The following is a 17,597-nucleotide window of genomic DNA, read 5'->3' on the forward strand; positions in this document are numbered from 1 at the left end:
GTTTTTCAATGTAAAAATCTTTCTTCCCTCCCCACCCTTCTCTCTAAATGCTTTAGTAGTGAAGTTCAATTGATGATTTACCGTTGCCATAGATATAGAGCCATAACAGAAGCATAACTAACAATTTCATTTGGAATGAGGTCAGTTTTTGTGTGTGTGTATGAAGTTAAGACATCTTATATTAATACTGTTAAAATAGACTTGGGCTTATTAGCATTGAATCTGTTTTAGCTTGCTGCACTATAATTTATTTTTGTAAGGCAAACTTATCAAAGGTGATAAATATGGAAATTAATTGGTGTTTTACCCAACACTTCTGTTTTAATTATTAACTAGTTGATATTTCCAAATGAAACTGTAATGCTCCAGTGACTGATGCCCCCTAAAGAAAGAGAACTCCTAGACTGAATAGTAACCCTATAATTGTAATTTTCATAGGGAGACTGTATAGGGTTTTTATGATGCAAATAAGATAATTGTACATAAATAATAAATAAAATCAGTTGATGACAAACATTTGAGTAATCCGAGCAGTCTTTCCAGTGAGCATCAATCTGTGTACAATTTGTGTATTGTTATACAATGTCATTTTTCAAGGTATCTGTAATGTTTGAGACTTGCTTCAGCAAAACACTTGAACTTTAAGCCCATACAGAGTGCTTCAGGGAGGTAGTCTAACCCAATCTGTGATCAAGTCTGTATTGAAAGGATTATTTGAACGAAAATGATGAAATTATTGATATCTGGCCTGGATCATTGTGTAAACTGTGAAGGATCTTCAAGAGATTCTGCTTCTTTGGTCATGCCAGAAGAATTGAAGATATTTAAAACGTTTCTTTCATTCAAAAGGTAAAACGCAATCTTAAGATTCCAATAAAAATACAAGCAAATATTTCTAACCCTGAGATCTAGTTCTTCTTGAAAACATAGTTGTATAAAACCACTTTGAAGTTCTGGAGCTTAGTGCAGAAGCTGCAAGTTAAACAGTTTTAAAGTCTTTCTGAAAAGAAAATGAGGGATGTGTTATGGTGTGTATATTTACATTATGTAGGTAAATTTTTGCACTTGTTTTTGGTAACTGTGCTTATTCATGTATTCCTATACAGAAATAGTCATAAATTACTGTGCAGAAAATGCCCTCAATGGTGCTAAATAGATAAAGATTTCTTAGTCAGAGTTGAGATTGATAATGTAAGAAGTCAACTGGGAGTCTATTAATTTTTGCAGAAATTTTTTTTCCTTGGCTGCTGAATTCCTGCGTCATGGTTCAGTAGGTCACAGCAACTGTGTATGCACACGTACACTTAGGAATGGAAGAAGACCTCAAAATGTTTCAGTGTTTTGGTGGGGTTTGTTTGTTCTTGTAATGTTTGTTTGCTTTCTTGCTTGTTTGTTTTAATACATCTCTTGGTTTTGGTCAGCTTTTTTGGGAAGCCAGACTTATGCAGGTCAGGGCTTGATTATGTATATCATTGAATTAAGGTAAATCACATGTTTAATTGAGGAGGTGCTGCAACTGATAATAGCACTTTGTGATATATTGTGTAGTTTTGTGAGGGAGTAAAAATACTTTGTGTTAACTTCATCCAAAATACTCTTACTGAAGAAGAGTATCTAGAGCATTTGAAAGAGCAATTTTATCCAAAATATGCAAAGGCCAAGAAAAGTTGGCTTTAAAAGTAATAATTAAAAAAAACCCCAGGCACTACCCTATCCAATAAAACATTTTTATCGTTTTAATTTCCAGTTGAATTTCATGATCATGTAATTTCATACAAGGCAAAGGTAGGTACATCATTTAGGCAAAGGTTTCACAGATAATTCCAAGCTGTTGACTTCATAGGACTACAAGAAACCTTTCTGAATCCAGGCCAGCAAAAACAGGCATTGGAGACTGTTTTTATGAACATGAATGTTAGGTAGTTAAATACAGTCAGGGCAGCATCAAATTACTTTTTCTTCAGAGCTTCTTTTATAGATGACCCCTTTATTGTGGCTTACTATTGGACTTGTTTGTAATACCAGTTGTCTGCCTTCTTTTTTTTTTCCCCTAAAGAATTTGCTTGTCAGCTCTCCTCTGTTCTTTGTAATCGCTTTCCTCTGTATACATATTGTACCTTCTTGGTGTGCATTCAATCTTGTTTTCCTTATTTTTTTTCAGTACATATAGCTTTGGCTACGCTGCGTTATATTCAGCAGCACAATGTTTGTTCTCCAGGAGGTGTGGGAACTCCCAAAACAATTTATTGTCTTCTTATTGCCATGTGTTACCATTTTGTCTTTAAGTGGTGTTTCATGTTGTCATGGAGGGACCTCTATTACCTCAGTTTTGTTTGATTTATATTTTTACAGGATTCTAAGGGGGTTTCTTTTCTTGGAGTTTCAGGGAAACTAAAGAAAGCGTGGGAGACTGAGATTGCAAGACCCTTATTTTTTTTGAGTTCTAGAATGAATCATTATTCTTAGAATAATAAGAATAAAAACAATTATTATTTTTCTTTTAAGTAATCTTGTGATCATAACTTCAGACAAGGCTGCGTGCTTTAAGGATGCGACTGTAATAGGTGTTAGTTTATAAGGCTGCCCTTCTATCATTCCTTCCACCAAAGTATTGAGGAGATTTTAGTGTACACCTTATAGATATATTGATTTTTATCAGATCGTTTTGCAGAAATTCCTGAGTTTTTGAGTGCCTCTGATTTTTTTTTTTTTTTATTTTGTAAATCATAAAGATACATATTTTTGTCTAGCTCATGGTCTTCACCCTTCTCTGTGTAAATGACGTGACTCACTGGAGATCCTACAGCTTATAACAGGAGGGAGAGTTGCTTCTTAAGTTTTGTGGACTTGTGTTTGAAATTCTCCCTGTACAATGCAAATAAAAACACTAAGCTGAAGGCTTTTAAATGTAGATGAAGTCATTCGCCTGAGACGTTCTTCCCAGTCAGCTATAAGCCATGGCCTGGCCTTTAATAACAGAAGAAACGGGCTTTGTCATTTCTGGTAAGTTATTGTACTTTTTGACACCAATGCAGTTAAATATTTGTTTTTGGAAGAAAGCCAATTTGTCTGTCTTCCACAGTTTATGGCAACAAAATTTGGGCTCATTAAAATGAGTTTCTGGTCTTGGGGTGACTATATGTTTTTTTTTTTTTCCTTGCCTACAGTTCTACTTACTGATGTGCAATTTTTATGAAGACATATGCTTATAGCTACTTTTATGGCTCTCTTATCTTTATTGATGCTTCTCTTTTTCCCCTGTTGTAAAGAAATTCAAAGTCTTTGAAATTACAGCAGCAACAACATACCGTAGCTGTTGTGTAATCAGTCAGCACTTCCCAACAGAATGCAAATACTTATTTTAAAGTTTATTTTCCTATATGTAATGTACCTATATATTTTAAATAATCAGTTTATACTAGTATGTAAACCTCCACAGTGTGTGTCTCGACTGCAAGAGACTGTGTGTAAGGCAAATTTCCTGATAAGGAGATTAATTTTAGAAAATGAGGGCTAGTAATGAGAGGGATGCAAGTTCTGCTTATTACTCCACAAACTACCACAGTGTAATCATTATTTTATCTGATGCTTAAAATGCTAATTTGCTTTACAGCTCTTAATAGAAGTCATATGATGAATGTTGTTGCCAGTTCTGGGTTAACTTGGGCATAATTTCAAACATATAACCAAGTGTATAACTCAGCTGTGATGCTGAGTCAACATACACAGATAATACATTCTTTTAAAAATTAATTAATTTGAAACTAACTTTTTTTGTGACTGTGATTTCACAACTACTAAGCTGCTATAAAAATTCTTCCTGGTGATACAGGGATATTGGTGCTCATAAATGTTACGAAATCCTATGTAAATTTGGTGATGGTAAATGGCATGAGAAATTTCTAACAGATTTGTGTTGGTTAATTTAAGACTGGATTACCATTCACTTGTAGTTGGAGTAGTTTTCATTCAGCTCTAAAATTCAGTATTGTTTTATCATGAAACCTCAGTTTAAGAAGATCGTTTTCTGTCTTGGATCACTTTCTTTATGTATTCAGATGTTATTGGAAATCACCTATCAAAACTTCAATCTTGTGTCAAAAGTATGGATGCTTTCTGTGGCAGTAAGTGTTTGAATGTGCAAGATGACAATTATTCTGCCCATTTATTTCTAATCTTGTAGTGGTAGTCAGCTACAGTATCTGAAATGATGATAGGAAGGATCAGGACTTTTAGGTGGGAGTGAGGAAGCTGCTATCTTGTTAAATTTTTGGCAGTTTTTGTTTTGTTTTCATTGTTTTTCTTGACTGCATATCCTGAAAAAGTTATAAATGAGTGCTGACCTGACATGACCGCAGTTTGAGCTTTACTTGAAGTTAGCCTTAAATACTCTGGGTCCCAGAGTTCAGCTACTAGAAGACATGACACAGAGTTGTCAGCTGGACTCTGTGTCACCATTTTTGAGATGCATTCTTCTTTCTTCTTCCCTTTTTGTAGATCTAACAGCTATTTCGGTTATTCTTTGAAGTCAGTATCTATTACTGTTGGCATTTCAATAGTGTGTAATTGTGCATCTAGCATGACTGTTAATCCTCTTCTGTTCTGAATCTAAATGCATCAATAACTTAAGCTCAGAGGAATACAACTTAGGTTTTGTTTGTCAGTAGTTTGGGATTTTTTTTTCTGTAAAAATCATACCGTAGTGCATATTCACACCCACATCCTGTACCATCTCCTCACTCCCTGTCTCTCTCACCCTGTCTTCACAATGCCTGTAAAGTCAGAAATAAAGCAAGTAATTTCAGATGCAACACCAGAATTTGGAACTCTTCAAATTTACGTCAGCCAGGAAATTATAGTTTTGCAGATGGAAAGCTTTCAGAAGGAAATGGAAAGATGAACCACAAGAAATGTTGTATAGGGGTCAGAGCAACAAGAGTGAGGCAGAACTTTAGTTACTAAACCAGGTCCTGCTTTTGTCTTTTCTTAATTTTTAACAAGTAAAGCCTTGTGCCTGAACTTCTGATTTATTAAGGTGGAAAAGCAATATTCACTTACTATAACAGATAATTTTGAGAATTAGTATTAACCCAAAGAGCTTTTAATGGTATGGAAACTATGCAAAATGAAAAAAGAGACTAGTGCTTTTTCTAATTTGTGGTTTTTAAATGACAGGGTCATTGAAATGACTTCATTTGAGGATTTGACGTTTCATACTGCATGATAACAAGTTAAATTGATGGGAGATATTGTTTTAAATATGGGATATTGTTTTAAATGTATACTTTAAACATTACTGCTAGAACATTACTGCTTGATCACAGTTACTGAGCTGTCTTTAAAATCACCAGTTATATAAAACACTGAGTGCTACAGAGATAAACAGGACAATGTTTTTCTGGTATTTTTTTTTCCCCTCCATGGACAAGTGGATGTGTTTGCATTGTCTCTTCCCAGGGTCACTACCAGTAATTGTTACCATTGCAGCTTACTGCTAGGATTTAGCAAGTGAAAAATTGTAGCGGGAGTTAATTGAGCTCCTGAAAACTGTCTTTGAGAGAGCCCTGCCTTCTGTCCCCCCCTTCCCTGTTGGAAGATTAGGCATGGACGGAGAAGTGCAGCTTGCCGAAGTTCTGGAAATTTCTGGTCAGGCTACTACCAGCACCGATTACCCAGCCATGTTTGTTTAGTTTGTATGAGACAAATCCTACGTAGTTACCACTACCATGGTGTGTTTACTGTTGATGGAAGTGTAATAGTTTTAGGGCTGAGTTTTTGTCTTGGCTATTTAATCCGCTTCCTTTAAGCGACTGAGGAGTTCACAGAAGTTCCCATTCCCTCAATGAGTCGTGTTTGTAACCGTCAAGTCATTTTTTTACTCTTTTCAGTTTAGCGATGATACTTCTTTTAGACAAAGAGAACAATCTAAGGTCGTGGTTTGTTTGTTTGTTTTTTTCTTTAAGCAATTTCAATAAATAAATCCTGTCTCTAATTTCACTGTGGTGTTTTAATTCTGTATATAGCATCATAGTGTGTAGGTTCAAGGTGGACCTCTGTTTTATGAATGCTTGAGGGAGGGGCAGTTGGGAAAATAGGTGTTCCTCTAGATTCTGAATAACATGAGGCAGTGCTGGTGCTGCTGGCTTGACCAGAACTGGGCATAATTATGTAAAGATCCAGTTCATACAAACTTTTTTAACTTCAATTAGTTAATATTTTTGGTATGACAGAAAGTGGCATTCAGCCAATAATAACACATCGTGTTACTCAGAGGAGACTGGTTAGTTGTAAATGGCATTTTCCCATAACGTTTACAGGAACTGGATGTTCTATAAAACAATTTTAACACATATTTATATCCATGAGAAGATTAGGCACTGTGCCTATCTCATGCTAACCATGGCCTTATTTGTATATTATCAGTCATCAGCAGTGGTAAAATTTAGAACTTTTTACGTACTGCCATGCACGCTTCCTGAAGGCATCCTCATTGCTGCCAGTCCTGGATAAGCTGCTTGGTCATACAGTGACCACTTGCTTTTAGACAGGCGGAAGTTGGCTGCAGACTTTGTTCTCCACATGCCCAGTGCACATGACAAGAATTTACATACTGAAATTGTGATTAGAACCGCATAGATTAAACATTACAAATTAAATTAAGGTACTTTATTTCTAAGACTGTCTGGGAAGACTGAGTTTGCCATCATTTGGAGGAATGGAGCTAGTTAAAAACAATTAGATAAATATTCCTCAGGAATGAGGTAGGTGATGTCACTCTTGTGCAGGAGGATGAAATTCCATGGCTTCTTGAAGGTCCTATTTGTGCCTATAAAATCTTTATTATATACATATATCCTAAGACAAAAGTAAGCCCTTTTTCTGCTGTGCCTTCTTCCTGTAGTAGCTCAGTGTATGTGTATAAGCTTTAATCAGGTTTGCCGATACAATTGTGACTTCTTTTAGTACCCAAGATTAGAAGTAATAAGCAATAGTAACACTAGTGTCGAACACATTTCACTTTGAAGCTAAATATCATACTTCTCCTGTAGATGTGATAATGTTAGCGTGTCCATTTTCTCTAATACTGACTTAGCCAGTGCTCCATCTTGGAGGACAGAGGAGAAAGAGAGGTTGTAGCAAGGCATTGCAGCATGGATAACTAGTTAAAAGATGGCTTTGAAGCTACAAGGGATGAAGTATGCTGCTAGTTTCCTGTTTTGCAGTAAATGAACTTCAGAAATGGTATTAAAAGTATTTCCCCTGGATTACAAATTACTTCTGGGTACAGTTCTAGGTACTGAAGGTCTGCGATAGCTGGGAGATAATTTATTTTCTTGCTATCTGTCATAAACCTGCTCAATGTATTGCTCTGTGCTTCCTGTATCTCTGTGTGTTGGGACTTGAAGTGTGGGGTGTTTCCAAGTTGTGGTTTCTCTTGTCTGGGTAGGACCTTGGGCCACTTATGCCTGGGAATGCTTGGTGGATCATCTAAAGGTGCAAAGTCAATGCATATTTATTTAAAGCATGTTAGTCCTTAATATGCTCCTGTTTAGGAGTTTGGTTTACATGGTTTCTCCAAACTGATCCTCTTCAGAGAGGACTAACACATTGTTTTAGACTACAGGATAGAAAGCTACAGCGTAGAGTTAAAGATGATAGTCTGAGAATATTTTTAATGGTTGTAGTTCTAAACAAGGTTTACTTGATAGAATTAATACATATTTAAATAAAAATTTAAATAACAAATAATGATTTAAGTACCCTGTTCACCTCTGAATTGTTTAACATCTTTTACTCTCAGATCTGTTGATTATGGTGTGTTGATTATGGTGTGTTTTCCATTATTCTACAGCCTTGGTAGTTTGGTCTGTTAAAGGCCAAATACACTGCTTAGGCATAAAGAAAATAGCATCCTTTAGTCATATGTCCACTCAAAATGCCAATTAACATCTATAATAATTTGTATCTAACATCAGCTTGGAGGTTTTCTTTATAGATGTTTGTTCAGCAGTTGGAGACACTGCTCACTTGCTTTGGAAAATTTTTTCTGTTTCTTAGGAAAAAAACTTTTAAATAGTTAGGATGAAAACCTGTGACCAATGGTTTCTCAAACTCTTCCAGAATTGGTCTGTATGGTTTTCCTAAAGCCAAGAGAGACTGGTTTTGTGGGGTTTTTTTTAGTATTTTTAGTTGTTTTCCAGTTTTCTTTCTCTGCCTTTCAAAAACTGTCATTGAAAAGAAGTGGGTTTTTTTTAGGAAGGGAGAGGGGTCGTGTGTATATATACTTCCCTTGCCCCTTCATATGAAGGCTTTCAGACTCAGTGTTCCCAGGTCTTCACACAACTGTCAATTCAGTCAAACATTCTCTGCCTCGTTATCGTACCCCAAATTGATTTGTAACTCGGCATCATCATGTGACTGAAGGGCATTTGGCTACATGCTGTATTTAATCTCTCTTCTTGCCTCTTGGCCGATGATGTTTAGGTTGTGTTTTCCTATTTTCAGATGTCACTGTGAAAATGAGGGAGCTGTAGCACGCTTTCATGTACGGTGTTTCTGATGTAATATATTTTAGGTTTTATCATTAACTTATAATACGGTTTTAAACACTGAAAATAAAAAGACCTAATTATATCTAGACAGAACTTGCTAGTTGTTTGGTTTGCTGCATTTGCCTAGAATATGAGGGTCATTTGCAGGTTATAAAATGTTCACTTGATAAGTTCCGATTCCCCCATCCTGGTTAATCCTTATTGAAATAGGAGAATTTGGCTATTTACAAAGATGGCAGTAATCATCTAGAGCTTTAAGGAGAGGATGGGACCAAAGAAAGGGCAAGCAGACACTTTCCAGTAGCTGCTCCTTTGTGTACCATGTTATGTTTTCTTCCCTGCCCTCTTATAGGCTTTAGCAAGATATGTAAGCTTCAAGATCCTTGTCAGCTGTTCTCTGCTGCTTTCCCAAAAGAGGATCAATGTGCACACCTCCTAGCGCAAGCTTAAGCATTCTCCACTGCGGCATCCCCATAGGCAGTCTATTTCATCCGTATTGACCTGACCGATATTGAAGCTCTACTTGCATACTTTGCTTCAGGCGTTTTTTATCCGCTTGCTCGGCTTACACATATGTGAGCGAACACATGTACCCATTTCTACATTAGATATGTTTTTAGAAACACATATTTTGGGAGAAGTTTTAAGCCTGCCAAGGTTCGTGGTGGCCTTTTCACTGGAGCCAATTCAGTATTTAATTTGGGAATGACATGAGCTGCTATTGAAAAGACTTTTCTCCTCACATGAAAGAGAATGTGGTACTATTTTGCAAGTCAAGAAAATGTTTCAGCATGAGCATTAACAAATTGCACTTTTTTTCCGCCTTTCTACATTGAAGTGAGGATGTTCAGCACTGGATTTCAGATACTGAGGTCTGCTCCAGATGTGGAGCTGTTGTACCCTCAGGTTCAAGTGACCAAATTTAAAAAGATAAATTAGGTTCATATAATTCACTTTCCCGTTTTGACAGGTAGGGATTTGAAACAGAATGGCTCTGCTGAGGCTGGGAATGTGCTTGACCGAGGGGAGCATTTTGAAGTTGAAAATGAAAACAACTGTGGCATTTACTAGGTGGTTTCTGGGAAACCTCTGTGTAACTAAATAGAATAGAATCATGCTTGGGAATGTGGTGGGTAACACTATGGGTAAGCCAAGCTTAATGGTAATAAAATTTCCTAATTTTCTTCATAATTTGACTTAATGACTGAAAGCTATGAAAATTTTGTCAGAATATTGATTAAATCCATAAAAAGTTAATGGAATTCAGTCAGCTTATACTTTCTCTAAGATGGTTTTGTCCGTGTGCTGAAATCCAATATGTAATTAAAATGTGAGTTTTATGAGTGCATTACTTTCCATTTTTAAGCAGCCAATTTTGTGTGGTTTTTCTCATGGTAGTGGCAATGTGCTGCGTCATCTCAGTTATTAAGGTTTTTCTTCTTATGCTGTCATTGCTGTAGTTGCTATGTCAGCACCAGATAAGCTGTGTGTTTCCAGTAAAATAGAGACAAAATTTTAAATCATTTTCTGCAATGAATTTGAAAGAAATTGCTTTGAATATTAGGTTTAAGGCAGATCTTGAAGAACTCTAAAGTATCCTTTCTTTTCAGAGTAATTTTTTTGTTCCTTCCCAGGCCTTAGGAAGCCTATAAAATACAATGTAGAAATCTGGTTGATGCGTTGTTTCATCTTCCTGACATATATGCATGAATAATGTTTTTCTTCTCAGAAGCATTTTGTTTTTTCCACCTACGTTTTCAGTTATGTTCCCTGAATGCTTATGTACTCTACGTCTGCAAAGGTTTGTTGTAGCTGAGCACGAGCGGTCAGGTGGTTGTGAGCTCTGGTTGCATAGGTTCTATGAGCATGCAGTGTGAAGCATGATGGCTCAAGGTCTGCTTATTTACCTTGGCAGCTACGCACTGCTGGCCCTTTCTAGGTCCCTTGTCCAGCTTGAGGATGAAGTCAAGCAGTTGTGTTACATCACTGTAATATGCATCATGAGCTGTAGCAGAAAGAGTGACTTCTGCAACAGGCAAAAACTGCGTGTGTTTATCGAGTTGAATGACCAAGGCTATAGGACTTTGAGTTGTGTAAAATGTTGTCTAGCAAGGTTGGTTTGAACTTTCACCCCCAAGCTTTCCATTTTGTTTTTAAATATACAGTGTTATAAAATGAGGTTGCTGGGTGTTTCCTCAGCTATCCCTCATTTATTGCATGAACATTCACCTGTTCATCATCACCTCAGTTCTGCTCTTCTGGTGAGGAGACAGTGCTTTGGGAGGTGTTGGTTTTCTGCTGTTTTTAACTGGAGACTACGGTCTGAGACAGAAAATCTTCATGTATATTTTTCTTGAATTTATGAATGTGTGAGAGTGAGCTGTGAATGCCTGAGTGTGCTCCACTGGTCTATCAGCATGAGTGCTGTTAGTGCCCTTCCAGAAACAACACTGCGCCCTGCACATGCAGTCAAAGTGATTTTTGTCTCGATGACAGAAAACACAGCAAACTTCAAAATCAGCATAACATACTGAGAGGTGTTAACACTCAAAATGTCCATTACTTCACTTAAATCACTAGATTGGGCACTATATTTAGGATTTTTCAGCAATGCCTCTTACCCTTTTGGAGCTGAGTAATGCAGTTTAGTGAATGGTTGAACTAATCAAGCTTCCAACTACTTCAAAAAAGCTCAACAAGAACCTCAAGGATGCTGTAGCAGAATCCATTCAATAAGAGAAAAACAAACCTAAGCAATGAAAAATAATTCATTTTTATTGGCAAGGCATAGTTTCTAAGCTCAAATCAACTTGATGACAGGATAAAGCAATAAGGGGAGCTGTTAAGCAGTGAGGCCCGAAAAGATTAAGTTTGAGGATGATGGGATGATTTTGAAAGGTACGTTTTCCTACATTGTAAACTCCTTAGGATTCTGTGACTAAAATATTTTAATTGCTTCTCTGACTGAGATATTTTAATTGCTTCTTTAATGAACAGTATTCAAGTAATAACCACACCCAGGATTTGGGAGAAGCTCTTTGCAGGAGAGGTCTAGGGAAGCAGTGGCTGCTCATTTGCCCATGCCAAAACACACCTGGTGAAGAATTTTTCCTAAAGAAAAGTACCAGCCTTTTAAGGACTACCGTAAAGGAGAAACTGGGAGTAAAACTACGCTGTTTTTTTTTTTTTATCCTATGGCAGTGTCAAATGTGATTTTTCGTCACAGTATTAGGTAAATAATAGGGAAGTGCTGTTATTTGGCAAAAACAAGTGTTAAATTAATTTCACAGTACTGATGGGGGAAGTAAAATAGGTATAAGCTATATCCTTTGATTTTCTGGGTCAGTTGTCTAAAACTGCTCTGGTAAGCAGTTTTATGCCATTGGTCAGTGGGGGGAAGGAGAGTGACAGGGAAGGAACAAAGCATCAATGCAGTTTGATAGGAAGCTGACTTTCATTTCTGGAGGATATGCTTGTTCTTAAAATACTTTCTTTTTACATTGGAGGCTGTAAAAACATACTATAAAGAGAACTTTAAGTGAAGAAGTACAGTTGTTGAAGACTGAATTATGTGATAATTCTTTTACTGTCTCCTTTTACTATGAAGTGATGCAAGCTAACATTTTAATTGCTTAAAATTAGATAGTGTCTATACATATTAAGAAATCTGATAAAACAAAGGATTGTAGTGCCGTAGTGTAGAGGGGGAAACAAGTGAAGCATTTTAATCATTATACCACAGTTTAATTACTTTTGGACTTTTACCTGTATAAATGAGCAAAATTGGTCCTGTAAGTATTAAGTGAAGAATGTTTACCCTTTCGATCTAATGAAGACAGACTATGGGAAATAGAGTTCTTCTGGCTTTTGATAATCTTATGATGTTAATAATTTATCAGCAAAGGGATCTAAAAATACTGGGGCATAGGTTGCAATTCATGTTAGGCTAGCAGCATTCACAGTACTATACGGATGGTACTTTGGATATTGATAAAGCAGTAATTAATGATAAATGTTACCCTCTTGTGTTGGATTTGGAGAAGATAAAATAGTGTCTTAACTATGGGTAGGTTTTTCTTGTTATGTTTAGTGCCTTTGTCAAATACCTATGTTTATTCCATGTGTAGCATTTCTATGAATATTTTTTTCTTCATCATATTTTAGTCCTTTGACTTTAGTTTATCCTTTTTACTCTCACATTTTTTTGAGGTCTGTTGCTTAACTTTTGGTTCCTTACTTATCTTTTCAGAACTTAGCTATCTTTTCCACTTTATAGCTTGACAATTAGTCTACTGTTCAATCTGCTGGATATAGGATATGTAGGAAACCAAGTAATAATTTATCAGCAAAGGGATCTAAAAATACTGGGGCATAGGTTGCAAGTCTGTAGATATGACAGAATAGTGAGCAGAAGACATTGTAAGAGGCTTAGGATACTGATCCAGGGTATCAGTTTTCTACTGTAAACTTAGGTTTGTTCTGGTTGCTAGGATTTTTTTTCATTCTATATATGCTATACAGAACCCTCTTCCCTGATTCTATAGCACGGCAGACTCAGGAGGGCATCAACAAGTGTAAACTTTGCTTGTTACCAGAAAGATTATCTTGGAAACATGGATGTGACCTTTATCCGAATGCCGAAGTTAATAATACACAAATACCTGACTTATCTTTGAAATGAACTATATTTCTATATATTCATGGGTTTAGAAGCATGTGGAAAATAAGTACTTAAATAATTTTTAATTGTTTAAAGCAAAAAAAAAAAGTCACAAAAATGTTCACCCATGTGATTTTTACTTGGTCTCTAAATCCAAGTATACTTGACAGTACAGCAATGTATCTGATTGTATCAGCTTTGATTTTAATTTTTTTTTTTAAATATATACTTGAACAAAGATTTTGCAAGGTTTAAACCATCAACTGGAGGGGAAAAAAATCCTTTCTGCTGCCCTAACATTTAAAGGGAAAACATGCAATAAGGACATGTTTTACATTTAGAAGAGTTTGAGTGTAAAGGTCTTAAGGAGTCTAACCTTTCTAACACTTCAAATTACACATAAGACTGGAGAGTAGTGCTTAGCAGTCTGAATTTGCAAGTAGGGCAGTACAATTGACTTAATTTCAGTTGTTCTTATAAACAAGGATTTAATAGGTCTTCTCCTTTAATCAAGGGAGAGGACAGTGCAGTTTTGTATGCTATGCATCTATGCATTATAAACACACCAAGGTCTAATCATTCAAGGTGCTTAGTGCCTCGTCAGAACTCCTTTTGATTCTCTTTTTTTTTTTTTTTTTCTGGCGTTAATAACTGCAATACTTTTTAGCATCTTGCACAATAAGCTTAGAGACCAGTGGGTTTTCCTATTTTGAAAGCCTCATCATTTGTTTGAATTAAAGTTTTTTCTTCATAATCTGACAGTTCTGTCTTCTTGTGATTTGACACTTGCACACAAGACACAGAAGAGGGAAGCAGTGTGTAAGAGTTGAAAAGTTTTTTAGTAATTAAGCTAGTTGTTTCTTTCAGACAGAGCTTAATCTTATTTTAAAGTAATGTTTGTGGCAATTTATACATCCCTCCGTAAACTACAGTAAAAGTTGTTCAAAAGTATAGTAAATGCTTAGAGATGTATGTGCATACATGTCTACTAATGTATAGATTATGCATATAAATGCAGCATAAAGAGAGGCAGTAGCTCTACCTAATATATTACAATACAGTTGGACTCTTTCCATGGCTTTAAATGCAGTCGTGATTTTATCCGACTATTTGGAAAGAGTGTGTAATTCATAACTACCTCCTTTTTTAACATTAAATTGATTCTTCGTCTGTTGGCTTCATAGGAATTGTTTAAAATAAGGTTTTTAACGCTTAAAATAGTCATCCTACTTCTAAGTAACCAGACATCTTCTAGTTCTCGTGGTGCTGTTTTGGGGTATTTCATTGTTTCTCAGTCCTCACCCGTTTTTTGGAAGCAAGTTTATAAAGTAAGTATCTTAATAGGAAAAAGCGAGAAGTGCCAGTGCTTGCCAGAAGTAGTTTGCTTCCCACCCTCTCCCTTACCTTGCGCTCCCGGACTATAGAAATCCTGGGTCAGCTATTGCTCCATGGTGTGAGGCATTCAGCTGTAGCATCAGAGATGTGAGCATTCCACCAGTCCCACTAAACAATGAGAGATAGGCTCTTTGCATGCCCCAAGCCTATGGAGCATTACGTCATTGCCTTGCCATATAAGGCACTCCGTGTTGTGCAGACTCGTCCTGTCTGACTGGTGTACTTCAGTGATAGCCAGAACTTAGAAAGCTTATTAATGTGTTCTGGCTCCAGCTGACGCTTAGGACTGTGTGAAATATTTCATTTGTCTACTAGTTCATGGCCAAGAAGAATGTGCGGAAGGTTTGGGTTAGGGCAGTTCCTTTCTGTTATTGATAATAAAGTTGTTAGAAGTTATCAGCTAATTAATTATAATGTTTTCCACTTAGTCTCACAGCCTAGAATTTGAGAAGGGAAAAATTAAATCTTCTTTAATTAGTTGTTCTAAAGGAGCTGCTTCTTTTTTCCTTACTTTTTTTAATATGACAAAAAATGTGAATTTAGCTGAACTCCTCAGAGGGTGATATGAACTTCGAGCCTTGTTTTTTTTTTTTTTTTTCCTCCTTCTGTGAAGAGTTGGGGTCCTCAGAGGATAGTATTTTATTTCCTGATGATGTAACTACAGAACAATTCTCTAAGTGATGATGGGAAGGCCAGATGAAATCTGATTTTTTTTTTTTTCTCTCTCCAATGTTTTTCCTACAAAAGCCTTTCCTTTTCGTGTGTTTGTGTGTCAGCTAACACAATTAAGCAGTCCAACCAACTATTTTTAGTAAGAAGGTCTTAAAAAATGAGTTGTTTGTTTTAATATTTAGGGAAGACGCAGGAAGCGAAATAATAAGATGTAGATGGAAAAGCTTAAAATGTATCTCTTGTATTCCCTGTCCTTCAGTGTACACCCTGAATAAACATTGAGGACACAAGGAAGTAATACTTGAAATAGGCACAAAACTCATTGCAATACCACTAAGGGTTAATGGCAGTTAATGAAATAAACTCCTTTTATGTTGATGAGTTAATTAGACCATTGAAATCTGTTCTACACTATTCTGTGCAGCTCTGTCAAAGTAGGTTCATGCACAATTCATTTATTTGCAGCATTTGAATTTTATTCCTCAGATAAACTTTAGTACTGCTTATGCTGTCCTACTGCACGATTTTTGTGTGTTCTATCATACTTGAACATAATGCTAACGTAGGACATTTTACTTATTTGGGGCTGTTGTTTGTAGGTATGGAGGCAAATGGTGATTAAAATGTTTGCATTTCATTAAAAAGACAGCTGTCTGTTAGCTACCTTGTAAATATTTACCCTGAATGTAGTCTGAAAAAGATACTTATTCTTTTGTTGGAAAACTTCAGGCAGCTCTTTGCACCATTGTGACTGGGTACAGACTTAGTCAGGATCATGCTGCTTGTCTGTGTGGATAGTCCTGCTGTGTCCCTCCGAAGTTCCTGAGGAAGTTCAGATTTTGGTGCTTGATCAGAAAGCTTCCAAATCTATTTGGTAGTGCAATACTTGTATAGTTACCCTTCCAAAATTGTTTTGGAGATAATGAAATGTCTTATTTGAATATACCAATGGACAGACCAGGATACTATTTTATTTCCTGTTTTAGCGAGATCTAATTACTAAATCCAAACAAAAAATAACCTATCCTTAAGCTAAAATTAAACTGTTCAGTGGCTTCATTAAGGGTTTTGGGAACATATTAGGAGTTACGTGTTCATGCATTCTTTTTTACCTGTACATCTGTGTGTGCACAGCATACAAATGCTTCTAGTGAAAACTGTTGGTTTTGTATTTTACTTGGTTAAATTTTTTCTTTCCTTTGCAGCTGGGGTGGGTTTTTGTTTGTCTGCATCTTGCACTCCGCCTGCATCTCCCTGTTTTCTTTATTCTAGCTCCGTATGAAAATAGCCTGGTTTTATTTTTTCTGTCTTTCCACATGAAAAAGTTGTTGTAAATCAAACACAGCTTTGAAAAAGAGGACTTTCTCAAAAGCTGTTAAGCAAAAATCCATCCATACAGCCTAGTTCTGTTCTGTAGTTGCTAGGAGCACAGCTCAGATAGTGCTGGTGATAAGTTTATTGGCAGTCTGGGGGCAGGCTAGAGCAGGAAATAGGGAATGCAAATCCTGCTGTTTGTGAGTCGATGTTTAGGTGCGTGGATGGCAAAAGTATGAACTTCTAGTTACTTAATTAATTTTCTGTGATACAAAACTGCACATCTGTGACCTTAAACGGCTTTATCAAGGAGCATCTGCTGAGTGTGTAATGACCTGACATCCTTCTCTTGTATTGTCATAACTTAATAAAGGACAGAATACAGTACTTCTCCAAGGCTTGCTAAGGAACTATGTCATTAAACATTCCAAGTTTTGGATAACTATAACATGAAAAGCTTATTTATATCTAAGAGAATGAACAGAGTTGCTAAGAAGCTTTACTTTACTGTTTTGTGTTCTTTTTTTACGGTGTCTTCCAGCACCTGTAGGTGGAATCTGGGTGCTGGTGAACTTCATTAAAGGGGGAAAAATGTGGGCAGACAGATATGCTTGTCTCTTTCTACACTGCTCCCTGAAATGAATTCAGTTTCCTTAGTTAATATATGTAGTTGTTCAGAACTGGTGCATTTGCAGGTATTGTGACAACAAAAGAAACTGTGAATTTGTAGAAATGAAAGATCAAAGGAAAAGTGTATTAGGTCACTTGATGCATCCCCTAACAATTTGAGGCTGGTTCCTGCAGCCCGATTGCAGTGACTTTCTTCCAGTCTCTCTGCTTATTGTTTTGTATCGTTATTATTTGAAAATAATAGTGGCTGGAAAGATGGAAGACTGTAACAGGCAGGAAGAACAAGCTAAAAGACCTTGAGGCTGCTATTTAGACTTTATCTGAACCTATCTGAATTCCTCCCATTACTTCCATCGTTTAACTACTTCTCTTTC

The 17,597-nt window shown here is 36.4% G+C and overlaps 2 protein-coding genes across 6 annotated transcripts in view; one reads left to right on the forward strand and one right to left on the reverse strand.

Annotated features, from left to right (window-relative positions):
- The window catches only part of CMSS1 (cms1 ribosomal small subunit homolog), a 239,890-nt gene that overhangs the window by 23,825 nt on the left and 198,468 nt on the right, over nucleotides 1–17,597 (forward strand). The gene's annotated exons all lie outside the window — the stretch shown is intronic.
- FILIP1L (filamin A interacting protein 1 like) overlaps nucleotides 1–17,597 on the reverse strand; it is an 83,403-nt gene that overhangs the window by 21,578 nt on the left and 44,228 nt on the right. The window contains exon 1 of one of the 4 annotated variants that reach the window (XM_054076144.1): nucleotides 14,617–14,791. The exons of 2 other annotated variants lie outside the window; for them this stretch is intronic. The gene's annotated coding sequence lies outside the window, so the exon portion shown is untranslated. Of the gene's footprint in view, nucleotides 1–11,173; nucleotides 11,199–14,616; nucleotides 14,792–17,597 lie in introns of those variants that run through there. One more of the 4 variants, XM_054076233.1, reaches the window with a different exon arrangement.

This window comes from Cuculus canorus, chromosome 1 (genome assembly GCF_017976375.1).
Source record: "Cuculus canorus isolate bCucCan1 chromosome 1, bCucCan1.pri, whole genome shotgun sequence".
Lineage (NCBI taxonomy): Eukaryota > Metazoa > Chordata > Aves > Cuculiformes > Cuculidae > Cuculus > Cuculus canorus.